This window comes from Lycium ferocissimum, chromosome 8 (genome assembly GCF_029784015.1).
Source record: "Lycium ferocissimum isolate CSIRO_LF1 chromosome 8, AGI_CSIRO_Lferr_CH_V1, whole genome shotgun sequence".
Taxonomy (NCBI): Eukaryota; Viridiplantae; Streptophyta; class Magnoliopsida; order Solanales; family Solanaceae; genus Lycium; species Lycium ferocissimum.
The window spans coordinates 52880802-52897470 of NC_081349.1; positions in this window are offsets into that span (position 1 = coordinate 52880802).

Genomic DNA, 16669 nt, shown 5'->3' on the forward strand with positions numbered 1-16669 from the left:
TTTATCAAGTGAGACATATAGGCTGTGATAACTTCCATCAGTATAAATTGTGACATCTTCTGATGTCTGGACTACAGGTCCAATCGCTTACCAAGATGCATCATTTCACTTGGTAATTATTTCTACGTCAACATGCTTGAAGAGACGTAGAACTCAGATCATTGCAATCTTATACAATATTGCGCGCCATATTATATCATAGATATCGTCGACGAGACATCATTTTGTATCTGTTCGCAATTCAACATAACTAATTGAGATCTCATCACTTCATCATTTTCAGGTACCTGAACCTCCCATAAAGTTTCATGAAGTATTATGTTGTAGGCTCTTCAAGAGCACATTGCCTCCTTATTATGATCATTTTGATCATTTGCTCCTCCCTTTTTTTCAAGGATCATTACATTTGGAACCGATTGGTCTACCATGCTCTATGCATGTTGTAGACTCTGTCGTTAAGGAGTATTAGGAGCATTTTGCAGATGAAATATGAAATAATTGGGTCAACAAATGCTTCCAGCATTTGACTTGAATTGTCTGAGAATCATACTGGTGATAATTCACAATATATTTCTTAGCCGCTTATCCCCCCCCCCCCTCCTCCCCCCTTATGTTAGAAAAACTAACACATATCCCTATTTTCTTTGGAAAATCCATCTGTGTGCATCATGGTATATCCATTAATCATATACATCATTTCAAAAGTTATAAGATGGAAATATCTAGTTTGAAGCATACAATTGTCGTTGTATGCAATATATCATATTTCAGACCAACATCTGAAGCTCTGTTCTCATAAGTAATGGTTTAGCTATATTATGGAGACATCCATTGCCAAATCAGCATTATCAAGATGAATTGTCTTGATTACATATTATGAAAATTGTGCTTCCAACTCAATTATTTTGAGCAAGCAACTTCGTAAATGTCAAACTATCAGTTGACAATAAACGTACATGTGATTGTCTCATAGATGCATCTATTTAGGACATCACATCGCAGGTGAAGGGGCCAACATTCACCTTTTATATTTTTCAGAAATTAGGGATTCGGTCACAATATCAGCTGATGTAATCAACTTATCATGAGATCAAGCAATACAAAAGAAATCTTGAAGAATCTTCTATTTCTTCAATATATTCGAAATACTCAATTAGCACATCAGATTTAAATCAGGAAGACCAAAATGGTCTGGTTAACTCATAAAATTATCTGTACCCGTAAACTTCAAGTTTACCATGACGAGTGCTATTTATTTTAATAAACGTCTGGTTTACTATTGAATGAGATTGTAATCGTGGTATGTGATCTCATCATGCTCGGGTAACATTTCACAAGCACATTTCTTACTCGTAGTAACTTGGAGATATTTAATATTCCAATCATTTGTAGTCTCAATAAGATAACCATTTTTATTGTTAGTAAACTTCAGGTTTACTACAATTTTTGTTTCCATGATAGTTATGATCTAAGATGAATGGTGCTATCATATATAAGCTCTTCGAGAGCCTTAATTTTATTTACCATAATCATATATTATTTTGACACTGCTGGTGTCATGATACTTGTAGATAAACAATTAGCTCTTCTGGAGCCCTTAATCATTAGTTCCTACTACCAAATATTTTTTTAGATACTTCTGGTATCACGAAAGAAATTTTGGTTAGACACTACTGGTGTCATGAAAGAAAATAGTAATCGAATGGAAATTTAAAGACAATGTTAAACTATAAATTACGAAGAGTATAGGTTAAGCTCTAAACTTCAGTATCTCAAATATCTCCTTCAAGGAGATTAGCCATTAACATCTGAATATTTTGTATCAAATCGACAACCACATAGTAATCACATCTTTTAGGAAGGGATACATTAATGTTTATTTCCTTCAAGGAAATCAACAAAAAGTAACCATAATGTATCAATATGGTTATAGTAGAAAGCATTTTACTCTGCTTCCTTCTGCTTTAAAATGATACTTTAATAAAATTATTCGAGATGTTTGTACGTACGACAGGTACGTGTTGCAATGCCTTCATTTCATACCACAAAAATAACATGTATATCCCCTTTTATTTTATCTCTCCAGGAGTGATATTTCTTCATTCACTTTAGGGAATGAAACCTGATAATCCAAATGTGTTTGAAATGTGACGTTCATCAATAGCTCGTTATTTTTCCCAAGCACTAGAAGACATTGCTTCAGAATAATGCCTTAGATATTTTACTAATGTTTTCTGCTTCAGGAGTAAAGCTTAAAGTTTTACTACTTCGGGAGTAAATTTTAGAGTTTTACTACTTCAAGAGTAAATTTCAAGGTTTTACTACTTCAGGAGTAAATTTCAAAATATTTACTACTTCAAAAGTAGAAATCTACTACTTCGGAAGTAAATTTCAGAGTTGTACTACTTCGGAAGTAGATTTCAGAGTCCTACTACTTCTGGAGTATAGTTAGAGTTCTACTACTGCAGGAGTAGATTTCAGAGTTTTACTACTTCAGGAGTAGAATTTCAAGTCTTACTACTTTGGGAGTAGAGCTCCAAGTTTACTACTTCAGGAGTAGAGTTCAAAATTCTACTACTTCGGGCGTAGAGTATAGAATATTCACAATATTTCTTCTCAATTATTCTACCTCTTCTTGAGATGAGTCGTGATAACTTCATGTCACGACCCAACTCGGGGGTTCGAGCGGGCACCCACGCTAACCTCTCTGGTAGGCGACTCCTTCCGTTGTTCAACATTTATTTTAGGCATACATAAAGGAAATAGAAATATTTAAGCAGTCTTAGCATATATATGATAGAATAAGTGCAGAATAAGAACTACATCATCCCCAGGGAATCTAGTCTATAACAGCACAAGAGCTACTAAATACTACAAGTCTGAATTGCCATGCAAGGCTCATAAGCATAAAAGGGATAACTGTTCGAAAGGCAATAGATAGATAATAAGATGAGTCGAAACTCGGGTTGCAGATTTGGCAGTGGCTCACCGTAAATATCCAAATAGGACGACCTCGGGAATCACTCACGGGGGCCTCATAGAAAATAAGGCGACAAGCCCAATCATAACAACAAGGCGACAAGCCCACAAATAACAACAGAACCAACCTAATAGGATTTCACCTCCATACCATACCCAAAGGCCTAACATGCTTTTCCTGTCAATACGTAACTCCTACATATGCTTTACTAATTGGAGTCTAACCGAAAGGTAAACTGTAACCTACCTCGATGCTGAGCGGGTGCCACGAACTATTCCACGAGAGCCTTGTCCTTCCGACGAGCTTCCGAACATTCGACATCAACTCAACAATGTAATCTAGATTAGAAACGAAGACTAATGATACCCATATTGCAACAATACTATTCGAATCGAAAACAACCTTTTTTAAAGAGGAAACTGGACCCACAAGGGAAAAATCATAATTTCAAGTAAAAATCGGTTACCCAACGCTTAAGAAGTTCAATACCACTCCCCAATTACTAATTAAACTTAATTAAACATCAATTTCACCCTTTAATAAAGAACCCCCAATTTAGAAAGAAACTTTATCTTCCATGACTTAGATTCTTGAAATGAAAGAATGATTTAAGCCTAGGAACTGATTACCCAATGATTAGATGTTAGAAAGCAGTAAATTTTCCAATAAAATCCAATTAGATTGAAAGAGATTTATAATTAATGTAGGCTATGCGACCACCAAACTTTATATGAGGGACCTAGTCGTGTACCAGTTCCCTTATGCAATGCAGTACGAGAATCAACACAAGATTTTTACGTGGAAAACTCCTTGCTCAAGGGATTAAAAATCACGACCTACCCTTGTAGGATTTCAACTCCACTAACTGAGCAACTCAGGTTACAACTCTATCATGAGCTAGGAATTAACTCACATAATCCCTCACCCTTAAAATAACGCTTATGCAACCCTCACACTTGACTACCCCTAGCCAAGCACACTAATACACCTAGACTTACCCCAGCCTAGTGTACCACTCAAAGGTAGCCTTTGAGAATTCACCACAGTGAGTAACTTTAGCCACACACTAATACAACTAAGCTAACTCTAGCCTAGTGTACCACTCAAGAGCTTATGGAAGCAACCTTGAGAATTTTGGACACCTACAATAGCTTCTTTTCACGGAAGAGTAGGTTTACAGTTTAAGCACAAAAGAACAAAGACTCAACAACCTAAGGACCTAAAATATATTCAGTTTTGGATGTGGTCCTTCAGGTTGTTGTGGCTTTGTTCTTGAAGAACACCTTGAAAAGTGGAGACTTGCACTTTGGATGGAGCAATTTTTGGATTGTGCAAGAATGAGCCTTCTCTTGGAAGATGATGTATTTATATACACGGAGAGAGAGAGAGAGAGAGAGAGTAGAGATTACCACTCATGAAATCTGGACCGTTAATCAGTTGGCCTTGATGAGGTACTGCTGTACAGCTGCATTGTACTTTTAAGCCACTCACTTTACAGCTTTGGATTTGGACTTTCAGCTTAAGTGACCAGAACCTTTATCTGGAGGAACCTAGTTCCTCATATGTTCTTTGAACACGTTATAAGTACTGGATACACTGTAGTAGCTCTACAACTGCATTGTTGGCTGAGCAGGCTGGAGACCTGATCCCATCTGGTCTTTCTGAATCAACATCACTGGTCTCTTATGTATGAGCAATTCCTGCAGGCATCTGATCCTTTAAGAAACATGTTAGACAAGCAACATATGAGATATCATAAGGTTAACTAAGTTTAGACATATGAACCTAATTGTATCTGGTTCTTTAGCGTTTGTCATGTCATTAAAACATACCATTTCTTATCAATTTCCCCCTTTTTGATGATGAAAAAGCGAAATCCTTTGTATTCCCCCTAAGGAGCAGATCCCTTACCCAGATACCTCATTTGTTCCCCCTGAGACTCAGACTTCGAAATGCATAGTAGTATTTTGGTTCTTTGAGTAAGGTTTGTCAAATCATCAAAACATGTCATAAGGTTTGTCAAATAATCAAAACATGTCATGACATATCAATTTTACCCTTTTTGATGATGATAAACTCATTGACAAAGTTCCCCTTGAGAACCAGATTCCCACTTGTTCCCCCTGTGGACCGGTCTTTCGCTTGCCAGCTTGCAGTCCTTTTCCCCTTTTTTACGGTTATCTTTCGCACATGTCTCTCTTAAATATATCGATTATATTCTTAAGACTTTGAGATGTATGGAGAAGCCATATTGAGGATCGGGTTTCTCGCTCTCTCTGGTTTCACCAGGTTTGACAATTATCAAAACATACATATAGTCATTTCCCCCCTTTTTGATGATGACAAACTGTCTCTCTCACATCATTCTTCCTCCCTTCCCCCCCCCGCCCCCCTTGTTTTCTTCCCCCTTTTGGAACCATTGAAAGTAGCATAAGCCAAAAAAGAAGTTATGTAGCATTAACTCATGGCCACTCGGGCAACACAACATAAGCAAGAATAGTAACAATAAGTATTAAGATCATTTCACAAATCAGAGTAATTGCCCAGATTAGATTAAGCATGTCAAAAACATAGTAGTCTTAGTCGGTGCAAAATATGATGCTTAAACTGCCATGAGTGCCATAGTCACTAAGCGATGGAATACAAAGGGTCAGATATTCAGGGGGACTAGGAGGGGCTCAAGAACTAAGGATTAGTGGGTCTAGACAAAGATTTTCAGTCTTTAGCTAAGAGTCAGCTTCCTTTGTAGCACCACTGATACCTGGTCCCTTTGCCTTCTTAAGCATTTTCATTTTTCCATTATTTCCACATCATCCTCAATGTAATATCGTGCACAGTGGGCAACCAAATATGCATAATAGGCTGGTGGATTCATGGAGACCGAACGTGTACACCTTGCATATATAGCATAGCCAGTTTGTAGCTACGCCAGATTCGTTCTCATCAACCAGTACATGGTAATGAGCTGGACGGCTAGTACATCGGATTTTAGCGTGGCTATACTAGTAAACATTAGGATCCATAAGGTGGCACATCTTGGTATCTATCACAGTATATGGAAAGGTGTTTCCATCCTTGTCTGTCATGTTAGGATCGTTGTGATTCGTAAGGAGCAGATGTGCATGATGTCTCTTCTTCACTACCACAAGGATTACTTATGACAGATACCTTTCTTCCAATGGATTGCATGCCTTGCAGATTGCATCCATTTCTTCCCTAATAGGTTCCTTCCCCTTTATCTGTTTCGTCATCAGATCCTTCCGAGTTCCTTCATTGCTTTCTTTTGCCTTCAAGGCCTATTCAAATCCCTTAACAATTTCAGTTTCACTTTCCATGATATTAGATTTGTTTCGCACCCCCTCATTTAGAGTCATCAAGGAGAAGGTCTACACAAGGCTCATAGAGTCCTTTATATGTTCAAAATAGTCGATGGAAGTGGGACTTACCAGAGTCCGACTATCTTTGGGATCTGATAGTGATATGGTGGGGTTTAGATTCTGGCGAGTGAGGAAGGACGATTCAGATTTCAGATATAGTAATTTTTTTTTAGGCAAGATCTGAACAGGAATGGCTTTCGTTTAAGGCATAAAGAGGTTTAGGATGGACAGGCATTTAAAGGGCTCAAATCGGAAAAGAAAGCAGAAGAGTCTTAATGACATGGCATTCTAGACCGTTCTAGACATATTAAGCACTGAAGAGACTACTAACCTGAGTCATGGACACCAAGTCCCTTGACAATTTTGAAGACGAGGTAAGAGCTCTGAGATGTGCAACGTCACTTATGCTTGCGCTGTCCTGACCGTGCCACATGTGTGTACCTGTAACGGTACAAGAGTGAGTTAGATGCTTCTAAAAAACACCTTTTAGCCTTGTACCTTTCCTCTTAACATAGCTAAGCCTGAAGAAGTTTGAGGATGGGTAACAAGTTGAGCTCGATCAAACCCATCTCTTATAGATTGCTTCCTACTTAGTGCCTTGGTGAAGATGTCAGCTACCTGGTCCACTGTCTTGCAGAATCAGCTTTCAGCAGGTAGAGTGATAGAAGGATCAGGTTCCTCTGTACCTTCTGGAGATTCTGCTGCTTCTTCTATTATTGTAAGGACCAAGCTCTTCTGTGCCACATTTTCAGTTCTCGGGAGGATGTCTTACCAATTTTTGCCACGATAAAAAATGTGACCTTTCTTTCGATTTCCACACGACACACTCTTTCCTTGGTAGGACTTGAGTGAGTGGAAATCATCCACTCTTTCAGTTATATGCCTTGAGCAGTCACTATCCAAGTAAACATTATTAAAGTAATTTTTGACTGCCTCCTCTCACTTCAGCCTTCTTCCTTTTCCGAAAACTGGGTCGATCAACTCTTGGCTTCTTCTCAATCTTTTGACCAGTCCCAGATCCACCCCCAAAACTTTTCATATGAACATAAGGTCCATCACAAATGATGTCCTACAGCTTAGATCCTCAGCCATGAAAAGTTATGCATTCTCCCCTTCCACCATACATGACATTCTCTATTGGATCTTAGTGGTCTTGTGATAGATTCTTCTTTCTCTAGGCTTGGTGAACTAGCCATGATGAAGTTCCTCTCTAGGTGTTAAATTTTTAGAAAGAACCCGCTCTGATACCAATTGATGCAGGCTATGCGTCCACCAAACAGTATATGAGGGACCTGGTTATGTACCAGTTCCATTATGTAGTGCAGTACGAGAATCAACAAAAGATTTTTACGTGGAAAACTCCTTGCTCAGGGGATTAAAAATCACGACCTACCCCTATAGGATTTCAACTCCACTAACCAAGCAACTCAGGTTACAACTCTATTGCAAGCTAGGAATTAACTCCCATAATCCCTCACCCTTACAATAACGCTTATGCAACCCTCACTCTTGACTACCCCTAGCCAAGCACACTAATACACCTAGACTTACCCCAGCCTAGTGTACCACTCAAAGGCACCCTTTGAGAATTCACCACAGTGACTAACTCTAGCCATACACTAATACAACTAAGCTAACTCTAGCCTCGTGTACTACTCAAGAACTTATGGAAGCAACCTTGAGAATTTTGGACACCTACAAACAACTTCTTTTCACGGAAGAGTAGGTTTACAGTTTAAGCACAAAAGAACAAAGACTCAACAACCTAAGGACCTAAAAGATCTTCAGTTCTGGACGTAGTCCTCCGGGTTGTTGTGGCTTTGTTCTTGAGGAACACCTTGAAAGGTGGAGACTTGTACTTTAGATGGAGCAATTTTTGAATTGTGCAAGAATGAGTCTTCTCTTGGAAGATGATGTCTTTATATGCAAGGAGAGAGAGAGAGAGAGAGAGTAGAGATGACCACTCATGAAATCTGGACCGTTAATCAGTCGGCCTTGATGAGGTGCTGCTGTACAGGTGCATTGTACTTTTCAGCTGCTCACTTTACAGTTATGGATTTGGACTTTCAGCTTAAGTGACCAGAACCTTTATCTGGAGGAGCCTAGTTCCTTATTTGTTCTTCGAATACGTTGTATGTACTGGATACACTTTCAGTAGCTCTACAGCTGCATTGTTGGCTTAGCAGGCTGGAGACCTGATCCTATCTAGTCCTTCTGAACTCAACATCTCTGGTCTCTCATATATGAGCAATTCCTGCAAGCATCTGATCCTTCAAGGAGCATGTTAGACAATCAGCATATGAGATATCATAAGGTTAACTAAGTTCAGACAGATGAACCTAATTGTATCTGGTTCCTTAGGATTTGTCATGTCATCAAAACATATCATTTCTTATTAATAATCATCATCCTAGGGTTCATGACCCATCTTCCCCAAAGAGCTCATTAAAACTACCATGGATTCCATTCTTAAACATAAGTAAATCACAAAGAAAGAAATAGGAACTTACCCAAGGAAGACTTTACCCCAAAGCTCTGCGAATTGCCAACACAAACAATCTCTAGGTTTAGAATTTGAAAATGGAAAGAATGGTTCGAAATTGGGAAATTATAGCTTCTAATTCAGTACGCGATTAAAAGAGCTACATAAGCGGAGTCACTTGAAACCTCATAATCTCACATCTACGGGCCAAGTCCCGCATGGGCGGACTCGTAGAGGCGGACACTTGCCCGCAGAATCGGGATATCAGAAAACCAGAAAAATCTGGTTTTCACCAAGTTCTACCCAAATCCCGACATCCATCCGAGACCTCCCGGATACAATCAAACATGCAGACACATGTAAAAACGCGCCATGAACTCAACCGTGCCCTTGGAATTCCCAACGGAGGTCACCATGACTCGCCCCTAAACGGCCAAAATCACGTTTCCAACCAAGGGTACAAACCCTCTCGACTCGGGAACCAAACCAAGCACCCCTACAAAGTCATAATCGACCCTTCAGACCTCATGAAATCGACGAAATTCTAAAGAAGATTTGTTTAACCAAAAGTCAACTGTTGGTCAAACATTTTTCACTTTAAGGTTCTAATTTCCTCAAATCCTAGCAAAACTCGCCCGATGACCTCGGAAATAAAGTCGCTTATTCCCGTGGGTCAAAAGAACTCTAACGGGATAAGGAAGGGTCAACAGGGGTAAAATGATCAAAATACGCATAACGACCAAACAGTCGTTACATCAGATTCCAATTAAACATCCGTTTGTCCTCGGACGAAGAAGAAGTAAAGGTACCTGAGTCGGTGAAAAGCTGGGGACATCTCTCACACATATCGGCCTCGGTCTCCCAAGTAGCCTCCTCAACTAGACGGTGCTTCCATTGCACCTTAACTGAAGCTATCTCCTTTGACCTCAACTTTCTCACCTGCCTATCCAAGATCGCTATCGGTTCTTCTTCAAAGGACAGATTCTGAATGGTAATTCTTCAACATGAAAACGTGGAATACCGAATGAACACCTAACAAGCCTGGTGGCAAAGCTAACTCATAAGCCACCTCACCAACCCGACAGGGAATCTCAAAAAGACCAATAAACCTCGAGCTCAACTTTCCCTTCTTCCCAAATCGCATCACACCCTTCATGGGTGAAACCTTCAACAGAATCGGCTCACTAACCATAAAATCTAAATCACGAACCTTCCGGTCCATATACTCATTTTTCCTACTTTGAGATGCCAAGAGCTTTTCTTGAATCAACTTCAATTTGTCCAAGGACTCTTTAAATAGATCTGCACCCCAAGGTCTCACCTCAAAAATAACAAACCACCCAATCGGAGAACGACATCTCCTACTGTACAAAGCCTCGAACGGTGCTATGTCAATACTCGAGTGATAACTATTGTTGTATACAAACTCTGCCAATGGTAAGAAATGGTCCCAATGACCACCAAAGTTGATAACACAAGCTCTCAACATGCCCTCAAGCACCTGAATAGTCTTCTCGGACTAACCATCGGTCTGCGGGTCAAACGCGGTGCTAAGATCCAACTGAGTACCCATCTCCTTTTGCAAAGTCCTCCAGAACTAGGAAACTGAGTGCCTCTGTCTGAAATAATTGAAATGGGCACTCCATGCAATCAGACAATCTCTCTAATATAGATCCATGCCAACTGTTACAGCTCACACTTTTAGAGCATAAGCACGCCATGTATTTCACCGTATTAATGGAGTATTGGAGACGTCCCATGAAGGTTTGGAATGTATAAGCTATGGAAAGTACGTAATAATGAAGTAGAGGATGAATTATGATCTCGTAAGTCGTAACCGGGAAGGACAACTTTGGAACCAAAGGACATGACCCTTATCAAGTATAATTAATGATAAATACCATGTATGGAGAGTTTCAGAAGATTCCGGGATCAAGCAAATCTAAGAAAATAAGTTTGTCGAAAATTTGGAAAGAGTTGGCAGAATTTTGGACAGAAATTTTGGGTCAACTTTAGAGGGGTATATCTCCTAGTGTATCATGAGTTTTGAACTAAAACAAAAGCCTAAATTAAATTTCAAGAAGTATAGTTTCAAACGCAACAAACCGTTCATCAAAACGACATCAGAATAGGGAGTTATGGGCATTTCAAGATAAGCCTCCAAGCTGCCAAGTGGCTCCCCGCGGGCCCCACTTGGGAAGCCGGTGGAACCGACTCTCAAGGGGTATAAATACCCTATTATTCCACTTTTTTCATCATTTACACTTCTTGTGAGTTTTAGACATCCATACACTTCTCTTAAACACTTATAACCCCTTAAATCAAGAATTCAACAAGATTACACCAAACTAGTTCATGAAAAGTGATTGTTCATGTTTCTACTTGATGTTGTGGTGAGTTTGGTCTTGAAGAAAGTTGGTGTGGCTAAAGTTCTTCAAGTATAAGGAATTTTATTCATCCTATCTCTTATATTGAGTGGATTTGAAGGTTTAGCAAGTCTTAAACGTGAAAATAGTTATGGAGGAAAGATCCTAAAGTGTTGTGTTGTAGTTGTTGAGTTTATGGACTATTTTGGACATGTTGTAGCCGTGTTGTTGGGATAATTTCCATGTATATGGATGGTATCTAATGTTGTTGATGCGTTGATGAGATTATGCTCCTTGATTGGGAAGAAAGGAAGTGTATATTATTATTGTATGTTGATAAACATCGTGTGGGATGTTTTATAGAATATTTTGGTATTGATGATGATACTGTTAGTGTTAGTGTTGTTGTTGTTGTGTTGGTTGTTAGTATTGTGAATTCGGGCTAGGGATATAAATAGGGGATATGCTGCCCGAATTTCGACAGATTCTAAAGGTGTTTAATTTGAAGGCTTACGATAAGCATATGACGATAAGCCTAACAACAATATGAATTCTCTTGAATGTAGATTTATGAGATTGGAAGGATAAGCGTTAAGTAGTTAAGGAGACCAAAAAGGTATGTTAAGGCTAGTCCCTTTCTTTCTAAAGGTATGATTCTTTTCTTATGAACCCATACTTATTTTCCATAACATCCTTATTCCCAAAAGCTATAAGTTCATGATTCTTAGAGTTTCTTATGATGCTAAAGATAAGCTTGTTCTATGATGATGATGATGATGATTCCATTCTAGAGATTCCAAAGCTTATTGATTTGATGCTATTATGAGATTATTGAGTTTATTTCATGATTTCCTTGATTATATTCATTGTTATTGAGCTCACCTTATGATAATTGTTCCTTCGTGGTGAGATATAGTGATGATGATAATTCCATTTTCAATGCTATCCAAGTTCATCTTTCTTGATACTCTCTTGACACTATTGATCTCATCTTACGATAGTTGATCCTCTAAAGAAAGATACGGTGATAATGATAATGATGATGATGATGTGCTTTTATTTATGTTCCCTTATGTATGTATATATATAGTTTATCTGACTAAGTCCCCAAAGGACTGGGTACAGCTATAATCGAGTCCCGAAAAGACAGGGTACAGATATAACCGAGTCCCGAAAGGGTCGGGTACAGATATGATAGAGTCCCGAAAGGGCTGGGTACAGATATGACTGAGTGCCGAAAGGACCGGGTATAGATAAGACCGTCTCCCAAAAGGGCCGGGTACATATATGATCGAGTCTCGAAAGGGCCGGGTACAGTTATGATCGAGTCTTGAAAGGGCCGGTACATATATAACCGAGTCTCAAAGGGGCTGGGTACAGATATTACCGAGTCCTACTGTGGCCGGTTACCGATATTGTATAGGTATGTATGTGGATATATGAAATGTTCCATATAGAAAAAGGTTAAGTAAGCATGATGAATGTCTTAAAAGGTATCATGAGGTATAGGCGGTTCCTTTAACTTACGTTATTCTTCATGCTTTTATCATGTTACTATTCATATCTTACATACTTAGTACACTATTCGTACTTACGTCCTTTCTTGTGGACGCTGTGTTCATGCACGCAGATAGACAGGTAGACGGATCTGACCCATAGGAGCTTCATCAGCGGAATCTCAGGAGCGCTCCATTTGCTTCGGAGCTACAGTTTATTGGTATTACTCTTTTATGTATATACTTGGACATGGCGGAGTCCTATCCCATCCTTATGAATTCCTGTATTCCATATAGAGGCTCGTAGATAGATGTACGTACCTAGACATCCCATATTGTTGTATAACATTTTAGTAGCCTTGTCGGCTGGTGACGACGGGCATAATGGTTGAAAATTATATGTAGATGTGCTTTTATGTTGTGATATAACTCCTTATAGATTATGATATCCATGAGCTATCTTTATGGTCCACCCAGAAATGATTATGAGATGTATGTTTAGAGGTGCTCGATGTGTTAGCTCCGGGTGTCCGATATGGCCCTCCGGTTGGATCGTGACAAAAGTGGTATCAGAGCAGTTCGTCCTAGGGTATGTCTACGAGCCATGTCCAGTAGAGTCTTGTTTATGGGTTTGAAGCGTGCCATACTTCCAAACAAGAGGCTGCAGGGCATTTAGGAACCATTGACCTTCCTTCTCATCTTAGGTTATGCTGTAGAGATAAATTATAGGATATGATGTCCTTGATTCTAATCCCAAATGTTTTGATTCTGGATAAGCAGTTGGTTATGCCGCTACGAAGTAATTTATGAGAATTGAAGTTTTTACTCCGAAAGGTATGTTTCTTGCCTTATTGATATTGATAGACTTTGATATAAGAATTTGAGCTAGATGTTACGGGTAATTGTGATCACCCTATGAGGCATTGGATGTGTTTTCTGGGCTGTGTGCAGGAATGCGGCAGTAAGAAGTATAGAGGAAATTCTGCCGAAATTTTTACAAATCGAATTGTTTGAATGTCTATGCTATAGAGAAAGAATGAAGGGAAAATGTGACCATTGGATGTTTGGTAAGTTATGATTGAATGAAAAATTATGAGACGCTTTCAAAGAGAAGTTTTAGAATGATTTTAATTTAATTTAAGGGAAGAACCCTGGAGGGGAAAAATGATTAGTAATTAAAGGAGTTGGAATGAGTGCATTCGAGATTTCGGAGAATTGAGATTTATTGAAGATATAGGGAAAGTTGACACTAAAAATTTAAATGCAGTATTATGATTTACAGATTGGTCAGTATGAGATAACGAAAAGATATTGACATGGGAAAAGAAGTTAACGAGTAGGGGAAAGTTTTACTCTAGAAGTTTATACATATATATAAGATCAGGACTGGTTGATTATAGGCACACAGACTTGTTTTATCAGACTTTCCTCTATGATGTGGGTTTACATTGGGATTTAGAAGTCCCCAGTCATTCGACTTCAAGGGGATTCTGAGTATTTGATAGTTGGTATTATTCTGAGAATCATTATGGCCAAGTTACTTCGGGTATTAATTACGACCTTGAACTCAAGAATGAGAAATGGTTAGGTAAGTTGGATTGCAATTATGATTGTCTTCTGGATTGCTTATATAACTTTTAAATGTGATGTTGCTTGGCTGATGAGGAAGTAGAGATTGTATCAACCTTAGGAATGTGTGGTGTATTTCTAGCTAATCCTTATAAGAGGGATTCACCTCAATTTTTTTTTCAGATAGGTGTTGTGAAGGTCATTTGACGATAGAGAAATTAGGTACGATGTCAGTTTATGTGTAAGGAGAGAAGAGAGTAGGTGTACAAGTGAAGATAAAATATCGCAAGGATCGATTCGGTTGCTACAGGAAAGTAAAGGATACAAGGTTGATTATTTTAGACAAAGAGACGGGGTACAAGTATGAGTAAAGATTTTCAAGTAAAGTTATATCACCGGGATTCACAGTTAGGACATAGAAAGATATGCTAGAAAGACCTACAGATTTAGACATACGAAAAAGAATATGAGAAACCAGAATAGTCGAGGGAAATTTGGAGCATATGAGTTTTACAATTAGAATTTAGAAATGATCGCGAGGTATGAGTCTGGCTAGTTGTTCAAAAGAGGGGAGGCATAATAATCCGTGGGTTCAAGACAAAATCAAATGGCAATGGGATATCTCACAAGAAAAGGTGTTGAAAAGCGATAAAAAGATAAGTCACGAGTGGCTACATCGAGTATTATGAATACCCTTATAATTGATTTTACGACATATTGAAAGTACTGATTATGCTATATGTCAAAATTGAGGTAGTAAGTGCTACTGAGAGAATTAGGATTGGGTTTTCTCGGGAATTAAAGTCAGATAGTGGTAACGCGACCAAATATGTAAGCACGAGTATTAGGAAAAAGAAGGTTATGATATCATGAAGGGGAGAGAAACTTGGACAAGGAAAACGTATGCCCATTGAGGGTCAGGTAATAGATATTTGAGGAAAAGGTTAGGATGAAAGCAGGAAAGCAGACGATAGGATCAAATTTAAATAAATCAACGGGAGATAGAGTAATGTTGTACATGACAAAGGGTGAACGCAAACACCCCGGAACCAACCTATACGTCTTCATAACTAGAACCAAGAAGGTTGTAAATAATGAACAAAGGTGCATCCTTGAGAAGAAATAAATAGGTCCTATGAGAGCGACGAGGAAATTTTAAACTCATGATATTTAACCAGGAGGATAGATGTGAACCCATGATTGGTACGCCTATTTAAGGGAAGAAAGTACCCCAAGAAGAGATTTTCAGCGTAAAAAAAGATTCGCACTCATAGCGAAATACTCCAAAGTTTCCTAATCTAAGAGTAAAGGATGACTAATGGAAACAAGCATTTTACGAGTAAAGGAAAACAAAAGAAACTATGAGGACTAAAGGAAGAAGAAGGTTAATGAGTCAGTAGGCTTGCCCAAAGGAAAACAAATTGAAATTATAAGACAATGGTTGCGTGAAGGATGCAAAGATGCGATCATGAAGGAAACTGAGAAAATTATATATATATATATGTGTGTGTGTGTGTGTGTGTGTGTGTGTACGTACAAGTTGTAGTATCATAAAGGAAGATGAAGACTCGACGAAAGAAGAAAAGGAAAGGGTGTACTTTGTGAGGATTTCATGATAAGAACAAGAACCAACAAAACACTAAAAGGACTACAATGCATAGATGTGATACAAATAAGTAGTTAAGAAGAATTATGAGACAAAATGAGCTAAGCTAATGAAAGGACGAGTCGTGGGAGTGGATGGTGTGGAATACCAACTTTTAATAGTATAGTATAGACATAAATTGGAATTGGGAACCTAGAGTAAGGAGAATTTCAAAGGTATTAAGAAGATAGTCGTGGAGAAAGACTAGGGCTAAAGGAGTGTGGTATAGTCGGACACTCCATAAGGGACCTAATTAATTTCGATGCCTCTAGTAATTCATTAGCCTAGAGGATTACTAGTCATGAAAGGTAGAAATGAAAAGACAATAAAGAAGACATCTGAATTGAATCCGATATGTATAAGCATTTCAATTTGATACAAGAACTCAACTAGCAAAAAGGAAATAAGTTAAATCATGCAATGAAAAGAAATCCGGCATTATATGGAATAGAGGAGTTGAAGGATCACCAAGGTCGGCCAGATGACTATCAAAGACGGTTAGCACTTGAACGTTATTGGTATATAAGAACATCCTTTAAAGGGGGGAAGAACAAATTCATTTCTAAGATGAACTACAATATTCCCAACTTCAGAAGAGGGAAATGTACTGGCTTGAAGGAGCCAAAAAAAATCAAGATGAACCAATGTATCAAGAATGCACTAAAGAAAAATGAGAATGGACTAAATGCAAGTATATTATGAGACAAATTTGAAAAAGGAGGAAAACCATTTCAAGAAATTAATGATAGCATCG